Raw genomic sequence first — 15704 nt, forward strand, 5'->3', positions numbered from 1 at the left:
CACTGAGACAGCAAAACATTTTAGCTCAGATCGGCCATATACTTTATTGGCCATATACAATTTCTTGTTTTAGGAATTTGTCTTTTCACATACCCCAACTCACTCTCTATGAGACACACAGACACGGAGAGAAGCTTGGGGTTAGAGCACGGGGTCAGCCATTTATACAGCACCCCTGGAGCAGTTGGGGTTAAGGGTTTTGCTCAGGGGCCCAGTGGAGTAGGATTCCTCTGCCGGCCAAGGGATACAAATCGACAACCTTCAAGCCACAGGTGCAGATACTTGGCCACAGAGCCACCGCACTGCCCCGTTTTACGTTATTAATTTTCACCAGATTGACAGACACTTGTCCAGTCCTGAAAATGTTATTGTATTTAATTTGTTTTGCTCTTGGTGACTTTTTATAACGGGACTTGATTAAGTTTGTGTTTTTTTCGATGTGTGAGACGCCTGAAGAATCCAAAATACATTATTTATACAGAGTCCAATACCTCGTATTAATCAGCGAATACGATTTATAGTATCACAAAGGCAGTGGATTTTCAAACCCTTTTCCAAAACCCTTCAGATGGAACATAGTGCAAAGTCCCTTTCTAAGTCCTTCTTTGAACAGTTATTTTTTCCTCAGTTCATGAGAAATCTTGTTAGGTTCTGATGGATTATGAGCAGCAAGCTAACTGGTCTGTAATTCTTCAGCCTTTTTCCAGTCATTGTTTTTCTACTTTCTGTACAAACCTGTACCAATATTTTCTATTTCTTCTCCTTTGAAGATCATTATCATTGCCTGGTGCTTTCCGGTTTTTCAGCTGCTTGATTGCATTCTTCAAGAATACCTGATTTTTTATCCCTGATCAGAATACACAGCATTTGTGCAGCATATATACAACTTTTTTTGCAATATATACTAAACAATCTGTCCTCCCCTCATGTTGTCTGGTATAATGAATTAATGAAGAATTTAGCTGTGAAAAGCTCAGTAATCAAAGGTCAATCCAGGTTAGAAGAGCTGTCTCTGAGAATTAAAGTTGGTGCCCTTTTAAAGTGCTTATCCCTATAAATTCTTTATATGGTACTTGTAAACTGTTTGATGGCAATGCAAAATTGTCCACACATAAGAGTTCCTGTCACAAGATGTTTGTTTCTGGTTTGCACAAATGTGTTTATTAGGTTGTACACAGAATTGCAAATGCTCTAGTGGTCAGATTTGAAGAACATTTGGTTTCATAAGATGGATATCTTTACTGACTGTACTATACGGGAAGTTACTTTCCACTTTAATAACACGAAAAACATAGGTTTTGGTAGGTACAGTAGGGTGTGGTGGCCTTTGTGCAGAAAAATAAGGATGTTTAACAAGCCAAAATATACAGTAAGCACACATGACATTACAAAATGGAATTAAGGCTACATGGGTAGCACTTCTACTTTCTATCTACCTTATTACATAGAATTTGGTACTTACAGTATGTTGAAAGTACTTACTATTCACTAACAAAATCTGTTTAAGAATATTATATAGGAATGTCAGAATCCTCTGGTTTATCTCAATGAAAAGCATGCAAGGATACTGTAATTATCACAGTCAGCCCATAGCAGTTTTTATTCTGCAGCTCCTTGAGAGAACAGCTCCAGTTGTATAACCACGGTTTGGCTGTCCCCCACACAATTAATGACATGATGACAAGGTCATTTATTTCACCAGTGTTGACATTCGATACTCACACCTTCTTATCAGTTTCCTTGTACTGTATCACTTATGCCTGCAAAGCTTTCCTTTCCTGCACAAAGACTGGTCGTTTCATTTGAACCCCCCAGAGCAGCAAATAAAGTCACAGCAGTTTCACTTCTGCTTCAGTAAAGGTAAGGTAGTGTTTTGCAGTCTGCTGTAGTAAGATACAAGATCTGTGTCAAGTTAAAGTGTCTATGTCACTTCGACCTTATTGATTTGAAACCCTCTTATGCAATCTGATGGCAATTAAATGTCTTCCATGGAAGAAGTCTGTTCCAGGTTGTCATCACTCAAGCTGCCTAATCTACATTACATTAGTCCTTCTGCCTCCTAATTCCCATTATTGACTTGGAAGCTCACTGTAATCAGTGTGGGTCAGTGATGTGTTGTATTGCTATTCTTTGTTGCATCTAATTCAAGTAAATTAGATTTCCAGATAAAACACAATCACAGACGCTGTGGATAACACAACAAGCTCTCTTCTGCATTATCTGCGCTCCTTTAAGGATTAGCTGTACTGAGTATATTATGTTGAGACAACATTACAAACCACGGAGTAGCTGTGTGAAAACAGAGCAGGTTTTCCATGCACAGGATTCATAACAGACAAAAATAATTTTGGGTACAGCAGAATTTCTGAGTATCTGAGGCTATGGCTAGAGGACAGGATACTGATCTTGTCATCTTCTTAATTACAGTGTGAAACACCTTGGGGCACAAATGAAGTGTAGATGTTTTTCACTGTTATTACAGCATGGAAATGTGTAATACTGTACAATAAATAACATTTGATCATGTTAATTAAATGCGAATAATGTCTTTGCATTTCATTGGGCAATCCAGTGTTTTAAGGTTTGAACTTAATTAATACTTTAATGAGAAAAACTTGATCAGCTATTACAGATCATTCTTTTTTTAAAATAATGATGACGTGAAGGCTTAATATCCTGTAAAGAGAAGTAAGGAAAGAATCTGCTGTCTTCTCACCCCATGAATGGACAGAAGGTTACTCACAAATGTCAGTGTTATTAAACTATTGGAGTTTAGACCTACAGTCTTGAATAAGTGACAGAACAGTAATTAGGCCTCAGCTGGGGTGGATTACCCCAAACATGTAATCAGGTGCAGTCTGGTAGAAACTGATTAATGTAGGTGAGGTTGATAGCTTAATAACTACCAATCACACTGTGTCCCAGCTTCCCAAGAGACTGTGTCTTGGAGAGGCCTGGTCCACATGTGCTCGTAACATGGTGGAAATCAGCATCAAAGTCTAATGAGCTGCAGTGTTGAGCTTTCTTCCAGCAGCCAGTCCTCTCGTGTTTCACTGCTCTCATCTGATACCGTGTGCCGTAGGAGTCGATACAATAATAGTGTCTGAATTATTAATAGCTGGCCTGAGTAGTATGAAGAACTGTTATAAATCTGGTCGAATGCAGTACTCCAGGTCCAGACGGCAACAGATTGAATTGATATAAAAGCTCACAACTGATAAAGTAACAACTAGTGAATTAACTATTATTACTATGAGCTGTTGGAGTTGTAACTGTATTTCCATCCTAAGCAAATTCTCCCTGGAAAAGAAATACATTCACTGGCTGACCCAGGTCTTGTCTCTTGCCACCTGTGGTTAAGAAGTTAGAACAGAGTGTTTATGACCGCTTGCCTGTGGAACGGACTCCTCCACACAGTCCTTGGCTCTTTACAGTCAGCCTCAATTCTCACAGGTCCTCACCCCACTGCCTCTGCCTGCTGCAGCTTTTTTCTTTCTAGTGCATTCTAATTCAGAATTAAACAGTCTTGAGCTCTCATGTTTGACGTTATGCACAACCGGCACTGAGGCGATAGAGGGGAAAAGTATATGAATGTGTATGTGAATGCACTGTTGGGAGGCAGGACAAACTGGTTGCCGAGTGCAGGCTATGCTGCTGCATACTTCACACATGTTATTAAACGTTAAATAGTGTCACATATAAAGTCTCCTTGTTCAAATGAAAGTGGCAGCAAGACTGAACAAAACAGGGAGGTTTTGTTTTTCAGGCTTCAGATGTTGAAATCTCAGAAGGTTCTTCAAACTGTATGGAGCAACAGCTTGTGCAATTCTACAGACCTGGACTTTTAAATTATTTATATAATCAGATCATATTTTTATTGCATACTGGAACATTCTGCACTATACAGACCAATTCATATATTTACAATGTGCAATTTGTATCCATTCTCCCTCACACATTTTTACCAAATTGCTTTAGTCTTCATGTACATCATCTTATTTCTTTCTTAAGTGTTTGAAGGAAAGTAAAACTGTAACACGAAGACTGTGCAAATTCACATTCTTGGTCTTCTTCAAAAATTGAACACAAATCAAAAGCGAAATAAAATAGCATTCATTTTGCAGTTTCCGTCTTTTCAAGGGTCTAATGAAATACAATTCCAAATAAAAAGGCCCGTTATCCTTAATTTGTGGTTAAATAATGGGCCCATTTTTCTCAGCCAGTCTATATGGGAGAGAAAGACCTGACAGTTTTGTAGCTTGAAATATATTGACAACCTACAGTTCTTGGCTCAGTAAATGAGTGTTACAAGCTCAGGGTTCAGAGCTGGAAGCAATTGCAAACCTTTCATTTCCCTAATTTACTCCCTGTAGTATTATCTGCTCCCATGCCGGGGGTCCCAGAAACGATAAGATGAATCCTGGAGCCTGTGTGCCCAGCTCTTTGCCAATTCCATAAATTAGTTGTGGTCCTGTAAGAGGGGATCTTAAATGTTTTCAGTTTCACACAAAACTGGAGACCTGGGGGTCACCCTGCAATAAATAATAAAGCAGTGCTTGTTATCTCCTCTGCAATAAATTATTTACATGCCTGTGAATCAAATCAGATAACCTTTTAAGGGCCATCAGCGCAAAGACTTTATTAGGCTCCATTTTGAAATTTCATTTGTGGAAATTCTTTTACGCTGACAAAACAGTTACAGTAGATTTCCAGGAACATAGTGTTTTTTTAAAAGCCTGTCTGTGGTTATAACAGCTAATAATAGCTATTATAATAGCAAATCCCAGAGCTTTTCATATCATGTTTCTTTCAATACGTTATCTAAAAACATGAGAAAAAGACAGGTTTTGGTGATGAAGCTTCACACATCCTTTCACAAAGAGATTTTATTACATAACTGATGGGTTTTAATATAGATGTTTATCCCAGGCTAATCTGTAATAACAATTTGGCTTCTTAGAGTCTAGAAGCAATGCAGTCTATGTTCATTTTTCAAAGTCTGCCTGGAATGTGTCTGTTGGGCAGTGGAAGAGATTATCTCTACAAAAGCTAAATCAGTTACTTTTAATGCTGTCATGGTTCATCAAGAATTGAATTGCATGGCCCAAATTTATATAAAAATGACACTGACTGAAACAACAAAAAGAATAATGTGTAGTGCTATGGACAGTTGAGTCTCTAAACAGCATAGCAATGGTGTTAACAATGATGAGCATTATTTTATTTATGTGAGGATTAAGAAAAAGGGTATCTCAAAAGTGATGAGGCTTGATTAATGTGGAGTTTACCACCATCCTTATGTATCACTTTTACAGAAAAGATGACCTATTTTAATATTTGCTTCTGTTAAGTCCACCCGTGAAAATGTTCAAGCTCAACAATTGAAGTGATGCATTTGCTTTTCATTGTGTGGGGAATTATATTCGTATATACTGTATGTGAATTATGCTCTTGAGCAACATAAGAAGTTATCAAATCAAATATCAAATTTGATCTGCCCAAGCATTGCTAAATGTGTAGCAGAAAAGACTGAACAACAATCCATCCCCTGCTTTGTGCCATTTAATGGCAGAGAAGCTTTGTGGTGGTTTGGAATTACAAATACCAGTCCTGCATGAGTTTTTTTTTCTTTATGCCTTTTTTTTTCTTCTCACAAGATTGAATTGACCTACTTTCTATAAAAAGGTCACTCTGTTGTAAAGTTTTCCAGAATGGTGCCTTTAAGACTTTTGTCCAAGATGGGTCAATATCCCAGGACCTTTCTGATATAGACAAATGCATATCAACCATTGCAGAGTTTGGATTATCCTCCTCTGGGGTTTTTCTGTCATCAATGGAGTAAAGGTGTACTGAATTTTCCAGTTGATCCCTACCCTTTTAATTTATATGAAATGGTTCCAAGCAAAATGTGCCTTGCTGTCAGAAGCATGTACTGTAGACGATATCTAAAATGTTCATTTTTTGCATGTTCTTAATTTGTCCACTTGAAAACTTTCCAATGGCAACTGTTACTTTTATTTCTCTTTTGCTTATGAAACCTTTGAGGGGGCTGTGTCACTCCAAACCCTACAACATTAATATAATATGCTCCAAGACAATGTTTCCTTTATCTCTGCTTGTTCTAAGTTGCAGGTAATGATGGAATCCAGGAAAGTTGACAAAATTAATAAAGTGGAGGGAGATTTATAGAAGCCCAAATCCACAGCTCACCTCCCTTTTCATCATTTTGAATCAGATCAATCATAAATCTGTTTTTATAGGACGTGGGACAACTTTTAAAGCTATTTCTTACAGTGCTAAACAAATTCTCCTTTTTTCCCGAATGAAACTTAAGATCAGTTAACATGCCAAATACTCGATATCACTAAGATCAGTTTAACACACTAAATCACTGGGAAAAACAAAAGATTCAGTTCCCCATTTCCACCCCCTCATTTTCTCTGTCTGCCTTTACAACAGCATTTTTGCAATTTGGGGGTATTCAAGCATGATGCGAGCAAGAAATTATAATATTAGGGCTAAAAAAAGTGAGATATTCAACCAAAAAAAAGAAGAAAAACAAAAGAGGCTTCTTCAACGCTTAATGCTCTGAGACAAATGTGTATTGAATTATGCACGTACAATATGAAACGTGACTCCAAAAGGCATGTGTACAACAGGTGTGCAAATACCTTCTTGATTCAGTATAAAGAGTGAGCAAAGGATGTCCTGGAAAACTGCCAAACTCTAAAAAGTGAACTAAAATGCAACAAATAAAAACGGCGTTATGTGACTTCAATAGTGAGAACAGAACCCGCACATTGAATTCTGTAAATATTTGTGAACCTGTACAACAGCCCACAATGGAGCCCTTTCCATTGCCTTCTGCTGAAAGTTTAAGAGTTCACTTTCATTGTTCGGGTTTTCATTCCACCTCAGCTCTTAACGAGACAAACCAGCTGGATTGCTTAAATGGACCGGTGCTTAGCTACTCCCAGCTCTTCAGGTGCTGCTGCGTAAAGGAGGTCTTGAAAGCCAAGGACTGAACACCCCTCGCTCTAACATGGATGAGTAAGCAATTTGGTACAGATCTTGCTTTGACTCGCTTGGCTGAAGGACCGAAAGCTTGGCCAGAGGCTAATACCCTCCCCCTCCCCTCGTGAAGTGGAATGAGCTGCTGAAAGGGTGATGGAGGGGAGATGAGAGAAACACTGAGAAAAACTAGCGACAGTACATTTGAAATTAGTTGGGTTGAATTAAGGATTTGTCTATCACCCTCAATAGATACAACTCCATAACATTTTCATGATACTTTAGCAGTTCTCTTGTTTCATGCATATGCTTTGTCAGGCGTCCTAGTCCTTAACTTAAACGCTTCTTTTGAGCCTTTGTCTGCGGATATTAGCTGCACTGATGGGATGTATTAAGTGTTCTTTTGAGGAATTTCACTAAAAGACAAATTCATAGTACATAGTACTACATGAACAGGAACAGTTACTTTACAGTCCAATTTCCTGAGGTGCACAGTTTCTCTTTCACGGCGTCATGGAAAACACACTTCCGCAGTGTTTTCGGTGGGTACACAGTTTACTCTATCCCAGCTCTACAGTTATTCAGTTGTTATTCCAGTGAAATATTCAGAGCAATCCCTTTCATAGTGCATAGCTAGATGGAAAATACGGTGATTTATACAATGTGAGATTCTATTCTGAAGAATTTGTACATTCTATATGTCAGCAAGTGATCCATTCTAAATAAAATCTTAGAATACTCCAGTTTCCATTGTTTCCAGCCAAGTACTTACCTCAGGGGAAAAGAAAAACACAGTTAAAGAGATAAGTATCTTGGATATCTTCTAGCTGCAGCCATTAGTATCTCAGGCAAAGCAGATTGCTCCTGTACAACAGTCCTTCACATCTCTCTGATTTGCATTATTAATTTTAAGAGTGAAGAAATTCTGAAGCACTGCAGCATACAGCTGCTCTAAATCAACGGTGGCTAGTGGCCTTAAAATAAACCAAACATTTGATGAAATTAAAAATGATTGATTTTATAAGAATTCAGATAATGGTATGAATAGTGTTAAAGTAAAACAAATTACGTTTTTTAAAAAAAAAAACATTCCATTTTAAGTCTCTAAGGACTGGATTGCATTACATTCCATTGGACTAATTTGTATAATTTTCCATTATGAGGAATATCTTAATGTGTTCTTAAGGAGTGTGCTATTAGAGGTGATTTTCTAATTAACGCTTAGCTCAATCTAATATATCATTATCTCTATTAGTTACAGTACTGTAGTCTGTACAGACATCAAGATGAGTTTCATTTCTAATTTAGATATGTGGTGGGCTGGAGAGACTTGCTGTAAATCCTGGCTTGGGAAAAAAACTATTTACATTTTTCTCCTTTCCATCCATGGTGTTTTTTTTTACACTGGCCAAGGATAAACATCTTTTCTACTGAATAGCATTAAGCCAAATTGCATTGCAAAATCGATACCATTCAAAACAAACGAAAGTGAATGATTCACAGAGTGGCTGCTTTTTTTGCTTCTTGCAACTCCTTTTCTAATCTTCAATCCTAAATTTTACTTAAATACGACATGTGCCGTTCGTATGAGCAGCACAGAAAAAGGAGGTTTGGTTAACCCTAAGATTATTATCTCACATTTCAGTCACAATGACAAATATCTTTGTCATCAATTTAGAACGGGTAATTTAATTTTTAAGGGAGGTAAATTTATCTCACATTGATAGCTGTTCTTAACAGAATTATTGATGTCTTGAATTTTTTTTTTAGATTAGTGAGTTGTAATGTCCAGTTAGAATGGGATACTCTCTTGTGAACTACAAAGGCAGTTCACTTGTCTGGTGAGTCACAGGAGTGCCTTTTTGAGTGAAAAAAACCCCAGGCTGACCCTGCCCAGCTCCACCACAGCTTTTTTTAGACCCATTAAATACTATTACTGGAGTCTATTAGCTACGGATACTGAAAGGCAGTGCTCAGACTGGGATAATGCTTCTCGCTGTTTTGATTCTATGGTTTGTCTTGGAGTGTGGACTGAGAATTTAATTGAACTGGTCATTTAGAAATGGTGAATTGACTTGACTTGTGTTTCAAGCACAAGTCAAGATCTCAGAAACAGTTTCCTTTCCAAAAGCTGTATATTGCATTGCGGATCTCTGACTTATAACTGGAACTAAGTTTGCAGTGAAGCAGAATACACTGAAAAATATGTGTGTGTGTGTGTGTTCTGCACCGTTAAGTTACTGCTAAATAAAGGGGGTCTCCGTATTTTATTGTTAAGACAATAATCTAAGAATCTGTGTGTCTGAATTTAAGAGAGAAAATGTTTATTTAAAAAATGTCTTGTCACAAAGGCTGTGTGGATTGTCTTGAGCAAACGATTTCAACGTTCACTTTCATTCAAAGCGAAAGGTTGCAATAACAGCAATCAATAAGAAAAATACGAACAAAAGGTCCAATGCATGATCAAAAGATTTGTTTTCATTGTAGATTAGACAATCAGTGTAGTATAGGATCCCGTACCTGGCAGCAGCCAAGGGTTTCATACTTGAAGACTGGGAAGTAAAACTGATCTGTTGGCTACTCTAGCCCTTTCTTCCAGTCTTGCCTGATTGCAGGGGATTCCATTCATGAGACAGCCTGCAGTCTGACATTGCAGAGTTCCCCCAAATTACAGTAATGCATTGTGACATCATCACATTCTTGCCCGAAAGAAGGTCACAAACCAAGCCTGAATCATCAAACTACACTGCAATTGGCCTTGGAAACCAGCTGTGGGGATTTCTGTTTCAGTTCACTGGAGACGGAAAATCAAGTGAGTGCAGACAAATTAAATGTTACAACAGCACCACACCCCTTTTAAAACACAAGTTTCAAGAAGACAGTCACGTTAAAGAGACTTTCTCATCATTTGTCGAAATTGTGGCACAGAATGCAGAATAGCATATATTTACATCAACATATGCATTTGCTTTGCTTGCACTACAATAACACATTGATATAAGGGGTTTCACTTGAGGCTAATAGTATTTAAATTAAAAGTAAGAACATTACACAGCAATATATGAACAGACCTTTTTTCACTAACTAGACCAACAGTGGCTAACCTTTACAAAAATGGGACATGTTCTTGCTTGGAAATAAACAAGTCTTTTTTGGTTTGCTCCACAGAGCTTTCATACATCTAAAAATAAGTTTCATATCTTTTTTTGTTAACATACTGGTTGTTGCCTAGCAACTTCAAGGATCTGGAGGTTCATTACATGGTTAATTAAGGAGTGTTTGCTTTGCAAAATAGTTGTGTGCTTTAAAATCCTGATTTCATTTCACCAGATTATTTCAATTCTTCTAGTGCTACCTATCCTCGAGACAACGTGGAATCTTTACAACTTCTGACGGTTAAATGTTTAGACAACATAATATGTGAAAGCTCAAAGGACATCTGGAATAGTAGCTGATACTAAACAGGACATATTGTTCCTCCTAGCTGGTGTTACAAGCCATATATCTAGCATAGATGAGTAACTGCAAGTTTTAAGAGCCATGTGATATCACTTAAAAGGTTAAAGATCAAAAACTGTGCAGATAGCATTCATTCAGAGGTAGGAGGTCTTGCGATATTGGTCATATAGACTTTATATGTATGTTAACACCAGCCCTCAGAATTATGGGGAAACTTGATAATATTATGACTATGTCATTTATCTCAATAACCCCAAACACAACACCGTGTTTATATAATACTTTTTCCCTTTTGACTTGTGGGTCGATGAGGGACTTAGAGAGGAATGGAGGCCCCTACAGTAAATTGAAATGCTCTCCATCACATTAATCATTTGTTTTTGTTTTGCCTTGCTAACTTAGCCAGTGGATTAGAGTAAGACGCTGAGCCTATTTCTTCAAAGAGCATTGCTCTGTTCAACGGAGACAGAGAAAGGGAAAGGAAAAGGCACAAAAAAAAGAATCAATTCCTTTATTAGCCAAAAAAGGCAATGGAGAACAACTTCTCATTACTGGTAACAATGACAACAGTGATGACCAAGAACACAATAGGCTGAGCCCAGCCCTAATTCAGTCCCCTTTCCCTGGCAGTGAGCACAGCCAGCTGACACCACACATCATTTATTTATTATTTCGATGCTTTGTTGTTGTTTTGTTAAGAAGAAAGAAGAAAAATGCTAAATGGTTGTAATTTTGTAGTTTGATGAGAACTATATATATTATGATTTCCAGTAATTCACTACCTTCTGTGTAAATGTGTCTTTTTTTGGTAGCAGAATATAGCATAATTTGTTTTTTAATTAATCTGTTCATGTTCAGGAGATGTTCTACATTAATAAATCATAAGGGTGTGGTTAAAGGTGCAGAATAGATGTATAATTTGTGCACTTCACTGATGTGTACTTGGATCAGCTGTAGTTATATATGTGCTACTGCTAAGTTTGTTGTTAATATGAGCATAATACAAGACATGTCTTCGAATGTGTCAATGACATTTTAATGACATTTCTGTGACCATTTCCGTTTAATGACCATTAAGGCTTATACTTTCCAATATATGAGTTCATCCCAAGAATGAACTTGACTGGCATTGTACATAAGGTGTAGATGTTTGTGTTCCCACGGGGTTCATAAAAATAAAATCCATTTCCTTCCAAATTCCGGACATACTTTACAACCAGGCTTCTGATTCTGTATACAAACAACAGGGAGCAGCCAAAGAAAACAAAAAGACTAAAAAGTGGTTGAATGTTGTTTTTTTTTGTAATGCTCAGTTGTCTGGAGTTCTCAGTATTGTTAAGAAAAGGAAGGTGGAACTTTATTTGAATTATTCTGTTGAGGTAGAAACAATCCCATGTTAGACATTAAAAGGCAGCTGCAATACCACAGCAACTGAAAAAAAAAATATCCAGAGTCCTTTAAATATGGTTACATTACCCTGTAAGTACTTTGTGAAGGTTTGTAACTGGTGGGTCCTTTTCTGCTGTTGCAGATGTGTATGAGTTCCTGCTTAGGTCAAATATGCTGTAGCAATTTGTTTTACAAAGTGATCAACAAAGAGATCTTTTTCACTTTGCTTATTTTTGACTGTCTTCAGCACAGCAGAGCCTGATCACCCGTGCTAAGCATCGATCCTATTTTTTAGCCGAGATGCATAGCTTTGTCATTACCTGCTGTACTTAATAATATTGTACATAGCTTAAGCTAATAAAATAGTACTTATTTCATCGAGGACTGATACTGTTTCCCTAAGACTCTGAGAGGCTGAACATCAGCACTAATGGAAAACGGGGATCTTCATTGTTTTTTTTTAAATGGCATTTACCTGTTGTTGTTTGTTTCGTTTCACCTAAATATATTTATAGAATCTCATTGCTGTTGCTGAGAGAAACAGAGCGCCGCGAGTTTGCCTTGCTAATCCTTGGAAAGACACGCATTCTAAGAGTTTTACTCCCACCCCCTGTGTGTGATTGGCGGCACTGCGAGGGTGCAGCCTACGAGGGCTTGTCTCGGCTCCCATTTGAAAGGAGAGATAGGCGGACAGTTACCGCCCTTGTACTGGTTTACAATAGGCTGAGAGGAAAAGGTTAGGATGCCAAGCATTTTCGGTGAGAAGTGATAACATGGTAAGGGATGTGCAAATAGTCAAAGTTGGCTGCCCAGCTCTGAAAGCGGACAGCTGCTGTTGATGGATTTATAAACACTTGTCAAGGTTGTTGTCTTGAATGCGGACTCGTTTTCTCCTCTGCTCTATGGATAATGGAACTTTAACCATGAGGCAGGTAAGGAAGTTGGCACTACCATAATCCTGTAAAGTTACTTTGATTTGAAAACTAACATTTTTAAATCACTGTCCGCTGTTGCAAACATTCTTTTACCGCCCCTTCTGGGTCGAGTTACTCATAAGTACTAAAACTGTGTGTGTCAAGGCAGTTTGAACAAAATAGTGAATATCATTACTAGACCAAAATATTCAACAACAAGGAGTGTACCAACTTTAGCGATCTGAAAGGTTTACAATGACGAAAGTTTCTAGTTAGAATAAGTTTGTAAAGTGCAGTTAACTGAAGTGTTCAATGACCTTACAAACCCAAGATGCACAGTAATTCAATAACTTATTATAAGCATTGTCAGTCTTAAAACTTCAAAACGCGATATTTTTTTTTCCGATTGAAATAGGTTTATATTTAAGCAAGTAGATTTCGCCAATAGACAAATCGAGCACAATTGAAGATAAGTTTCTTGAAAAAAAATATCAGAGCATTTCAATAGCGACTTAAACTACCGCGCAGTCGTAATGAAGCATTTTTAAAGGTGTCACCGTATGTCTCGTTTTATAGGAAATAATACTGGGGATTTTTTACACGATTTTAGTATTGTAAAGGAACACCGATAATGACGTTGTGCTACAAATCATTTTAACAAAAAAACTATCATGACAATACCACGTCATCATTGAAGCAGATTGTTCGCCAAATCAATGGGTTGTTGAGTTTTTTCCCCGCATTGGTTTCAGTACGCTCAATTTCAAATAAACCTGGGATGCAGCTGTAAAATGGAAAACTTTATGTATTAGTGGCTCTGCTTACAATAAATAGATGGATTTTATGGCTCCTATAAATAGGTGCCTATGTTTGTACAATTGTTTTGAAATTGGTCTGCCTTTGCAAACTGATATAGAAAACTGTTTTAAGTGTTTTTAAATATTCATTTCTAGATGTATACAGCAATGCACTAATGCGATACCTCGTATAATCTAAACCAAATATATGGGTAGCTCCAATTAGAAAAAACACTCTTCTCTCACTGGTTTCTGCTTTCAGAAAGTCAGGTATTTTGGTTTCCCCATTAAATCTCTCGCGAGTGCCTGACTGGAAGGTAATTAGATCGAGAACAGCTTTTCACCTACAGTGTCAATATACTATAGTAAACAACTGACTCTTAGACTGCTGTTTTTAAAGCTTTTAAAGCTTTTTATTAGGAGTTCACCTACACTTTAAAGACTTTTTTCTATAATTTGACAGATCTCTGGTGTGAATGCCCCCTTTTAAGATGGATTACTGAAATACTTGTTCTTGTAACAACTTCATTTTCTATCACGACATTGCAAAAATAAACTTGCAGCATTTTTTCCATTATATTATGTGCAGTATCTATTTTATACAGATTTACAGATTTAAAAATGCAAGCAAAGTGCATTATCTGTTAATTTATTTATTTTAGATTTATACATAGTTGAAAATTGTCTACCAAACATAATGCATGTAAAAATATCATGCTGCATCTGTTGTGAAAGTAGTGTGACAATTGCTACAAAAATAATGTGAAAAAAATAAACACTAAAATAATTTATGTACAAGCCAGCAGACTTATCTTCCAGTTCTGTTTGTTGTTATAATTTTTCAAGTTAGAGGAGTGGTCCCTTATCTTTGGGAAACTTTTTTTCTTTTCAGACACACAACAAACGAAATTTCTTGGAGCCAGCAGGCAGAGGGGTCTATCTGTTAATTACTAACTGGCCATTGCCCAGTTGGAAGTCTGGCATCATTTTTCCCCCCAATGTCTGCTCTCTTTGATCATTTGTGTGTTAAATACACATGCAGTGTCACCATGGTAACCTTTACTGTAGGATTGTGGGAACAAGAGAGAATCAACCATAGGACAATGAGTGATTTGTTGCGATTGTTGGTCTTCTTTCGAGAGTAGGTATGGCTGTTGCACACTAGAGTTTTTCTCTTTTATGCCATACAGGGTCAGTGATGTGCAGAAGGATTTACACAGTGTACGGTTTCTCTGAAAAGGTGCAAGGACTGGACCTTATTAAAGAGGCCATGCACTGAACAGTGACATAGTTATCACATTCCACTGCTCTAATGCATTGCAAGAGAAAAGCAGCAAAACCTGTTTTGTTAAAAATGAAAGTTACAAGTAAGTTAAGCAGCTTAAAATGTTCCAGGTTTGCTTCAGGTGACCCATGCTGACTTAAAAAAAAAGAACAATACCAGTTCAAGTTGGCCATAGAAATGTCTGGCTTCCTGGGAATACAATATTTGCCTCTCTAGTTGTTTTATAGTTTAACCTGTGATGTATGTGAAGAGGGATTCCATTTGCTTCCACATCCCCTGGTTTTTGCATTTCTATGCACTCTGCATAGTGGCCTGTAGAGGTCACACTTGAAGCTCTTTTGGAAGCTGGTTTTATAAAAACACTTTTGCACTTGACTAAATATGCTGCAATCCCAATAAAAGCAGCAAAACAAGAGAAGGACTGAAAACAGAAGAACCCTCAGATTCTATGTTGTCACATTTAAAATGTCTGAACTTCTAGAAAGCATAAAGAATATTAGGATATGTTGTTAAATGCATGAGATTCAAATCAAGAGATGTTATGTTAAACCTATGTAGTGCACTAGTAAAACCTCATTTAGAATATTGTGTTCATTTTTGATCCCATTATAAAAAGTATTGCTACTTTACAATGAACCCAGAGAAACACAACCAGATACGTTGAAGGAACGTCCTGGCTGATGGCAGGCTAAACAAACTGAACTTTTATAGTCTTGAAAAGTAAAGACTGAGGGGACCTCAATCCTCAGAAGTGCTGAAAAAATTAACCCAACGTCCTTTCAAAATTTGTAACTAATGAATTTGTCTGTGTCCAGAGACGCAATGAAAACCTACCTCAAAGTGAATTTA

The 15704-nt window shown here is 37.3% G+C and overlaps 1 protein-coding gene across 5 annotated transcripts in view; it reads left to right on the forward strand.

The window, feature by feature from the left end:
• Positions 1-15704, forward strand: part of LOC102692365 (E3 ubiquitin-protein ligase Midline-1) — a 158223-nt gene that overhangs the window by 68224 nt on the left and 74295 nt on the right. The window contains exon 1 of one of the 5 annotated variants that reach the window (XM_069178892.1): positions 9800-9823. The exons of 3 other annotated variants lie outside the window; for them this stretch is intronic. The gene's annotated coding sequence lies outside the window, so the exon portion shown is untranslated. Of the gene's footprint in view, positions 1-9799; positions 9824-12641; positions 12792-15704 lie in introns of those variants that run through there. One more of the 5 variants, XM_015363926.2, reaches the window with a different exon arrangement.

This window comes from Lepisosteus oculatus, chromosome 15 (genome assembly GCF_040954835.1).
Source record: "Lepisosteus oculatus isolate fLepOcu1 chromosome 15, fLepOcu1.hap2, whole genome shotgun sequence".
Taxonomy (NCBI): domain Eukaryota; kingdom Metazoa; phylum Chordata; class Actinopteri; order Semionotiformes; family Lepisosteidae; genus Lepisosteus; species Lepisosteus oculatus.